Below are 9,147 nucleotides of genomic sequence, written 5' to 3'. Positions count from 1 at the left end.
TATTAAATTGATAAAATAAACGACCATAACATATGTTTTGCAGGACAAAAGTATTATTAAGCATCAAAAACATGAACAAGTCCCTAACAGACACGGTTACAAGACATTAAAACAAGCTGTATGTTTGTATTCTTGATTTTCAACAATGTTATGACGTGTGAATTGTTGTAAATACTCCAAAACAACGGAATCGCTTCACTGTTTTGTGATATCCTGTGGTGACTGTCATTGATGTAATTTGTTCGTCGTTGTTCTGCTATATGAATGTTGTGTCGTCTATTTTATTATTAGTCGATGCCTTTCTCTGTGATTAATGTTCTTGCTTGTATTTGTGCTGTATTTATGTCACGTAGTATTGTCATTTTAGCGATTTTTGTTAACATTGTTATAAAGCGGAGATGTTGCTAGCTTTTAAATCGGTTCAAACCACCATGGTTTTCTTAAAATATCATATACAAGAAAGGAATATAGACGTTGTTATCAAATTGTTTGTTTCGACGTATGATGGCGTTTGTTTTTGCTGCACTTCATCTAGATACTGAGCATTGAACATTCTTATAAAATACTAGAACACACCCGTATATCGCGGGTCCGTGACTGAATTAAAGTATATAGCTATGCGCAAGCCTTATTTTAGTATTAGTATTGTCATCTGATAAATTATAAAGTCATGCTGATTATAATATACACAGTTTTCTCTGCTTTCAAATCTTTCTGTTTGAACCCGTCAAACTGGAACTTATCAATTATTGATAATATTAATTATTTGGAAAACAAAAGGTCCTGGAATGGAGTATTTTTTAATCAACAGCATTTTCCTATATTAGTTATACATATTGAATTCTTTGATTCGCTGTTTTACGTCATGCCCGCTAATTGAAAAATGTACCTATACGCCTTATTTTAGTCCAGATTTTTAGTATTCGTATTGTTATCTTAGAAAGTCTAACTGATTAAAATACTACAATAGGTAACAATTTGACAATTAAGTAGTGTCAACCCTGTGATTATGACCCGTGTAATACTATATAGCATATTAATCCTGAATACATCGTTTGGTGGTGCGCCTGTCAGATGCGGAACGTACAGATAAGGTAATCGGTAACAGGTGAATATACTATTGGTATCGGTATCGGACTCGACCCGGAACTTCTTAATTATTGGCAATATTAATTACGTGGAAAACAAAAGGGCGAGGAGTGGTGTAATTTTTAATCTACACCTTTGTACTATATTAGTTATATATAAAGTTGAATTCTTTGATTCGTCGTTTTTACGTGATGACAGCTGACAAATTGGACCTCGTAATTTTAGTATTATAGATATTATCATAATATATCTGATTGTACGCTATACATGTGTATATTTATCTTTCATAAAAAAAAAAACGATTTTTATTTTCTATGTCCTTTGTTGACATGTTGTACATGAACATGTACAATTTGCAGTTTTGTGTCGAAATTGTCTTTTAATGCAAATCAACTACTATATATGTCATGTTTTATCACAGTTATAAATACAACTATAAGAGTAGTTTGAAGAGAATATCAGTTAATTTTATCAGTTCGCAGATTGTGATGCAATCATAAGAGAACGCCGGGTTAACTGGCAATACGTAGTGAAACAGAATTTGCTCTCTGAAAATGCATAATATTTGTTGTAAACTATCGAACAATCAACGTAGTCAATATAAAAATATATATATATCATTAAGAAGTAACTAAAAACATGAACTAAATAAAACCAATATATGCACGGGTAATATGTCTTTAAGTGCCCTTCTGAAAACAAAGCAAAAGGTACTTATCGGCTATACAAAACCCTAACTTGAAAAGGGTCAGATAACTAAGCAAAACAAAAGAATAGACAAACAAAGCACTAAACAGAAAACTTATTATATCGATATGAATATGAACCAGTAAAAAAGATAGTCTGTGATATTTGACTGATGAATTGTATCATCTATTAATGTGGAGAGAAATTTAGGGCCAATAGTAGTTCAAAGCTCATAAATCCTTATCGAAAACAAGTTAAGATAAAACCAAATCTGAAGGAATCCCATAAACTCCAGAAGGAGCAAGATTTTGCGCGTTATGCATGCATCATCAGCCAGACCAATGCACAATGAGAAATTAGATACAACTGGCAGTTACCGCTCAGGCGACTATCCTTATCTATACTATTCAACGAGAAGACCTCATTTTGTGTGTCGCTTCTCTTCCTTCCACAATAAATTAATCATCATGCCTCTGTTTTATATAGGTACCATGCATAGTCGCATTTGTCATTTATTCTTATGACTAATCAGTTTTGGTTATATTGGGAGAAAAAAAATAAAGGCATCCAGATATTGTTTCCGTCATAAAATCTTTTACAAAATGTCTCCCTACAAGAAACGAAAATTATTGAATTTAACAGAAAACAAAAAAATAACAGACATTGGAAAAAAGTGAGAGGGTCTTAAAAATTGTCCTGTTTCTAAGTACCTATAAATTTTGTTATCTTTTCTGAAAATCTTTTACAAACATTCTCACTACAACAGTTTACAAACATTCAAACAAGCTCTAAATGCCCGCGAGTGTATTATAGTAAATATATATACATAATTCTAAAACCGTGATAAAAACCTTGTCGTACATGATTTTATACTTTTAAGGATGTATTCTTCTGACTTTTCAGTCTCGTTCAGTCTCGTTGAAATCTCGTTCTTGAATTATTTCCAAAACATGTAATACAAGTAGAAAATATCAATGAATTTTTAAAATGTTATAATCAAACATAACTCTGTGAAAAAATTGTGTATTTACAATGAAAGGTTTTGGAGTAATCCAGTTTTCAAATTTTACGACCAATCAAGTCAGTATTTTTAGCCAAAATTTTGAGAAAATGGGTGAGGGATACAAAAAGTGATTTTACAAGAATCATGTACATCCCATATCATTTTGCAATTGGTCTTTTCAAATTCTTAGATATGTATTTTTTCAATCATTTATCACCAAATAGTTGAAATAATATGCATTTTGTTTTTAGAAATGAGAAAAATCACAAAAATAAAAAATTGACTGCATGGTAAATTTTACACAAAAAAGCGTCAAAATATGATAAAACTTTCTTATATTAACACCTACCTATATTTTTTTTAAGTAAAACTTATTCAGATTGGTCCACTCCATCTTTAGAGAAAGTATGAAAAAAAGTTTAATTGTGGAATTGGATTTTTTTCACGATAATAGCCCAAAAATAGGTACAAATCAATGAAAAATGGGAAAATCATCAATTTGGGCAATTTCAAAGGTCTGTAGCAAAAAAAGAAGTGCACCACCATATGTTTTTTTCTTCACCAATTATTTTGTTACAGTCTTATAAACCCAAAAATCAGGTTAAGAAAAAAAGTTTAATTCTAGAAATTTTTGGCTCCTCAGAGGTGTACAAAATGGTGTACATCCTTAACAACTCACATTGGTCAACCAACTCACGAAAGTGACCTCAAATCTTGTGAAGTGTTTATTGTTTCTCATGTCTCTATATTAGCTTATTAATTTTTTTTTATCAAAAACAAGTACTTTATTCAGAGAGAATGACCTAAACATAGATGAATATATTACGATGAGACATTTGTTATAAGTCTTTCGAAAAATTTGAAGGTGACAATTAATGTTCTCATCAACCCAGTTGACAGCACTTCACTATAGTTGAAATGTATAATTATTGCCATATTTATAAATTTACTGTTTACCAAACTTTGAATATTTCGTTATCCCTGTATTTTTTTTAGGTGTTTTTATGCCCCATTTAATGGCTATATGTTTTGTGTTCCGTGCATCCGTTAGTCCATCCGTCCATTCATTTTTTCTATGATCGGGTTGTTGTCTCTTTGACACGTTCCCCATTTCCATTCTTAATTTTATTCGTCCGTCTGCTTGTCTGTTCATCTGTCCGTCTGTCCCGCTTCAGATTAAATGTTTCGGTCGAGTTTTTTTTTATGAAGTTGAAGTCCAATCAACTTGAAACTTTGTACAAATGTTCCTTTTGATATAAACTTTCTAATTGTAAAGCCACAGTCCAATGGACTTAGAAAATGAAAGTGCGAGTTTCAAGTTTAAGCTGTTGGTCAAGGTAGTTTTTGATGAAGTTGAATACTAATCAACTTGAAACTTAGTACACATGTTTGGTATGATCTTTCCAATTTAATTGCCAAAATAGATGTTTTACTCAATTTCACGGTCCATTGAACATGGAAAATGAGAGTGCAATTGGGACATTCGTGTTCTTTGGATACATTCTTGTTGTCAATCCTTTGGAAATTTGAATCCTTATATATAGCTCTTTATCATCGTATTTTATTTCCGTTTATTTTTATGCCCCATTTTAATGCCCCATTTATGAGCATTATGTTTTCGGTCAGTGCGTCCGTCTGTTCGTTCGTCCGTCCGTCCGTCTGTCAGGTTAAAGTTTTGGTTAAAGTTTTTGGTCGAGGAAGTTTTTGATGAAGTTGAAGTCCGATCAACTTGAAACTTAACAAACATGTTCCTTGTGATATAATCTTTCTAATTTTAATGCCAAATTAGAGATTTTATCCCATTTTCACGGTCCACTCAACATAGAAAATTATAGTGCGTCACTAGTGATTCCTTTGTAGACGAAGTCAGGAGCATCTGACCTATGTTAGGAATGTATTTTTTTTTAATTTTAGTTCATTTATATGTTTCAAGAGTTTAGTGTGACGTTTATTTTCGCTTAACTGTCACATATTTTTTGTTTAGAAGCCAGGCTCCGGGTGAAATTTTTTTTAGCTGTGTTGAAGACCAATTGGTGGCAAGAAAAGCTTGTTAAATCTTTTCATATTTCAAACCGATACTAATTTAAGCAATGTGTTACTTCTTGGTGTTTTTATTTTTTTTTCTATTGTCTACTGTTGTTTGTTAATGCGGTCTGTTATTCTGCATACTATTTTTGACGATTACTACTATCCTTTGCATTTAATTTTACGACGGATGTTGGCATATGTGAATATGGCGTATGAACGATTTATGGGCATTTTTAAGATAGTTTTTTACATATGGAATAGGGGTAGGAAGCCATGCTAGGCTTCCATGGGATTTTACAGAATTTTTTATTAATGATAAAGATGTCATTCCGTTATATATTTTGAGAATAGATTTTATCCTCTTTCCTACAGAAATGTGTTTATCAAAACGTTTCAATGTTCACTCGCCCTTTTTAATGTTCGTAAAAAATATTAAGGCTAGTTCAGATTAAAATCAACACCTTGTAAATAAACTCATCATAGATACAAGGATTACATTTCTTATACGTACGCCAGACGCGCTTTTCGTCTACAAGAGACGCATCAATGACGATCGAATAAAAACATATAAGTGTCAATTAAAAACAAAATCTGTTTAGAAAAAACTCTATTTCTGCTTATCTTATAATGCAGCATCAGTATTCTCTCTTCGTATATGCATTATATTCTTCTGAAGGACTAAAAATTAATTCCAAAGAATTATCAATGTGATTTAAATTGGTGGTAACTTTATGATAACATGATGTTGCCTTTCGTTGCATATCGACTTCATTATTACTTATACCTGATTTGAAAGAGCTTTCAATAAACTGCTTGACCTTGGCCGACGTCTATTCACCTTAATTCTATGAGGTTAAAACGACAGCAAACACTATTATATTGAAATCAAAATTCACGTATATACGCTTTTCATTATTCTACATCGACATATTATATTGATTTTACTGATACTGTATATTTTATTTTACTTATACTGTATATGTTAATTTTACAAATTTCATTCATCTTATTAATTACTTTTGTGTTAAACAGTCATATATTCATACATACGACAATTAATAAGCAAATACTATATATCGTGTTTAACTTTTCTACACTGTGTTTAATTTTTCATACACTGTGAAATCCTTTCGCTCTTAGTTTATTAAATTGGTTATCAAAGGAACCAGGCTTATAATTTAATACACCATACGCTCTTTTCGTCTACATAATGATGCTCAGATCAAAACAGTTAGAAAACAAAACAAGTATAAGGTTGAAGAGAATTGAGTACCCAAAACTCCAAAAATTTGTGCCTAATACTGCTAAGGTAATATATGCCTTGGATAAGAAAAACAAAAGCATTTTGAATATTTCATACTAAAATGTACTATTGCAAACAGAAATTTATCAAAGTGACCATAAAATTGCTGACTACTGGAATGGTGATACAATTGGGGACAAAACGTCCACCAACAGTGGCATCGACCCAGTGGTTTAAATAAGTATCAAAGGTACAAGGCTTATAATTTGATACGGTAGACGCTCATTTCGTCTAAATAAGACTCATCAGAGACGCTCAGATTAAAATTGTTAGAAAGCCAAACAAGTATTAAGTTGAAGGGCATTGAGAACGTGAAATTCAGGGAAAATGTGCCAGTTATGGCTAAGGTAATCTATGCCTCGGATGAGAAAATCCTTAGTATTTCGAATAATTTATACTTTTCCAAACACTTAATTTATGAAAATGACCATAAAATTGATATTCATGTCAACAAAAACGTCTTGAATTATGGACAGGTGATATCCTCGGAGACAAAATGTCCACCAGCTGTGGCATCGACCCAGTTGTGTAAATATCCGTCTTATACTTTGATACGCTAGACGCGCGTTTCGTCTTCATAAAACTCATCAGTGACGCTCAGATCGAAAAAACCAAACAGGCGATTTTAAATTGACCACATCGTACATAGGATTTAAAAGGACAATATAAATATAATTCTGTTTGTTAAAAATAAAAATCATTATCTTAATTCTGCAATGTTTTGGTATGGGCATTTTTCATAATGATAGAACTAGATGTTTTTAAATCGAAAATATTCTTCTTTTTTCAATTAGCCAGCTGCAAAATAAGGTTCAAAAGTGAGATACAACTAATACACGAATAACGTGAAGATATTCAGAACACGAACAAAAGATGGCTAAGTTGTTTTTTTTTTCTGTTATATTTCACCATATATAATTCCTATAAAGGAGCCTTCTCTTTGTTTAGAGTTAATTGTATTGTATATTAGTTGACATTGACCAACGTAAAACTCGTTTCACGTAAATGTTCCACTCTCCAAAAAAGGTTTCATGAAGGCGAATATACGAATAGGAAGATGTAGAATGGTACCAAAGATAAAAGATGAGAAACAATTTAACAATTTTATGTCACCATACAGCCTTTAACAATGAGAGAAATTGTGCATTTCCAAGTAAAACAATTATTTGGATGTTATTAATATTTGACTGTCTGTTATAACTGTTTTTCTTTTAATGCTGTCCGAAAACTTTATGTTTTGTGTTTATATAGGTCCACATGCAAAAGAAAAATCACAGAAATAACTCCAAGGAAAATTCAAAATGGAAAGTCTTTAATCAAATGGCAAAAAAGTTGAAAGCTCAAACACATCAAACGAATAGTGGAAAAACGTTCATATTCCTGACGTGGTGCAAGGCATGGTTATGTCGTTGTCTGTAAAAGGTGTTTATATGGTTAGGGTTTTCTTTGATTTTCAGTCAATATGGTGACAAATACGTACCTTCATCCATGTCACTTCAATTTTTTTAGCATTTTAAATAGGCAATCATTGCACATCTTTTTATCTTATATCAATGACAATACTGTAATGCTTGCTCATTGGCGGTTGGCATGGTCTGGGAGTTAAAATCAACTAGAGGCGTTAACACCTTATTAATACACGTAGTAGTGAGTGATACAAACGATTGCTGTAATCCTGAAGATTTTATGGAACAACTGTAGATCTTTCTAACCATCATGTTTATTGTGTTTAAACCGAAAGATTGAATGATTGGTGTGTTGCTACTGTAGATTTTTGACGATCTAGAGCAGAATTGATGCAGATATTCTTCAACATTTACCATTTCACGACCACCATATTTATCAGGGATTTACCAATCAATCTACTTTTCATGCATGTTTATGTTTTAGTTGAAAAGTGTTGTACCCCTATTTTTGATATTTTTCCCTTTTGCGTCTATTTGTTTTGTTCTCACATCGTTTTGAACTGTAAGCAAACTCCATACAGGTGAGAGGAATCGGGTAGCTATAAAACAAGGTTTAATCCACTTTGTTCTACATAAGAAAATTTCAATATACTAAATAAAGGCAACAGTAGTATACCGCTGTTCAAAACTCATAAATTTATGGACAAAAAACAAAATCGGGGTAACAAACTAAAACTGAGGGAAACGCATTAAATATTAGAGGAGAACAACGACACAACTTAAAATGTAACACACACAGCAACGGACTAAGCATTAGACAACATCCGATGAGAATAACCAATATGACATCAAAACCAAATACATGAATTTGGGATAGATAAGTACCGTGACACGTCTTATAGTAATGTAAATTCACACTCAAAAATAGGAGAAAACAAACGACACAACAGAAACACAACGTAAAAATGTTCCACACACAAAAACGTGTGTTACTAAGTCAGAAATATTACATTTGTTTTGTTTAATATGTTTGAGCTTTTGATTTTGGATTTTTATTAAGGATTTTCCGTTTTAAATTTTCCTCAAAGTTCAGTGTTAATGTGATTTTATTTAATACTAATGCTTATATTTGAATACATCAGTTGAAGAGACATTGACCTAGCAACAACGAAAACACCTCAATTTTTTGTGGTTTACCCAAATGGCTCTCCTCTAGCCATAATGATGTAAATATTTGTCAATAAACTTAGCATTATGACATATGTAGCAATAAAGAAATCGTATTTGTTTGTTGCAAACATTACAAACTGTATCATAAAAAAACAATTTAATAAAACGTTTATTTATTCAATGACGTTTAATCTACCGTCAACACGTTCTACAAAATTATGATTTTATGTTAATGTTTACATAATCTATTAGGATGAAAATTATGTACATCATACCAGACAATCAATTCACTACCACAACTTGTACTTGAAATGAAAAGGTATTTTAAGGTGTATTCAGAGACTATTATGTGGACTATTAGCAGAGCTGCTTCTGGAAAATATACATACAAAATGAAATATCACATTTTCTATCCTTTATCAGTTATTTCACGTTCCAAAGAATTATATTAAGCATTTGTA

This window comes from Mytilus galloprovincialis, chromosome 11 (genome assembly GCF_965363235.1).
Source record: "Mytilus galloprovincialis chromosome 11, xbMytGall1.hap1.1, whole genome shotgun sequence".
Classification (NCBI taxonomy): domain Eukaryota; kingdom Metazoa; phylum Mollusca; class Bivalvia; order Mytilida; family Mytilidae; genus Mytilus; species Mytilus galloprovincialis.
Note: the sequence above shows the minus strand (reverse complement) of the source record.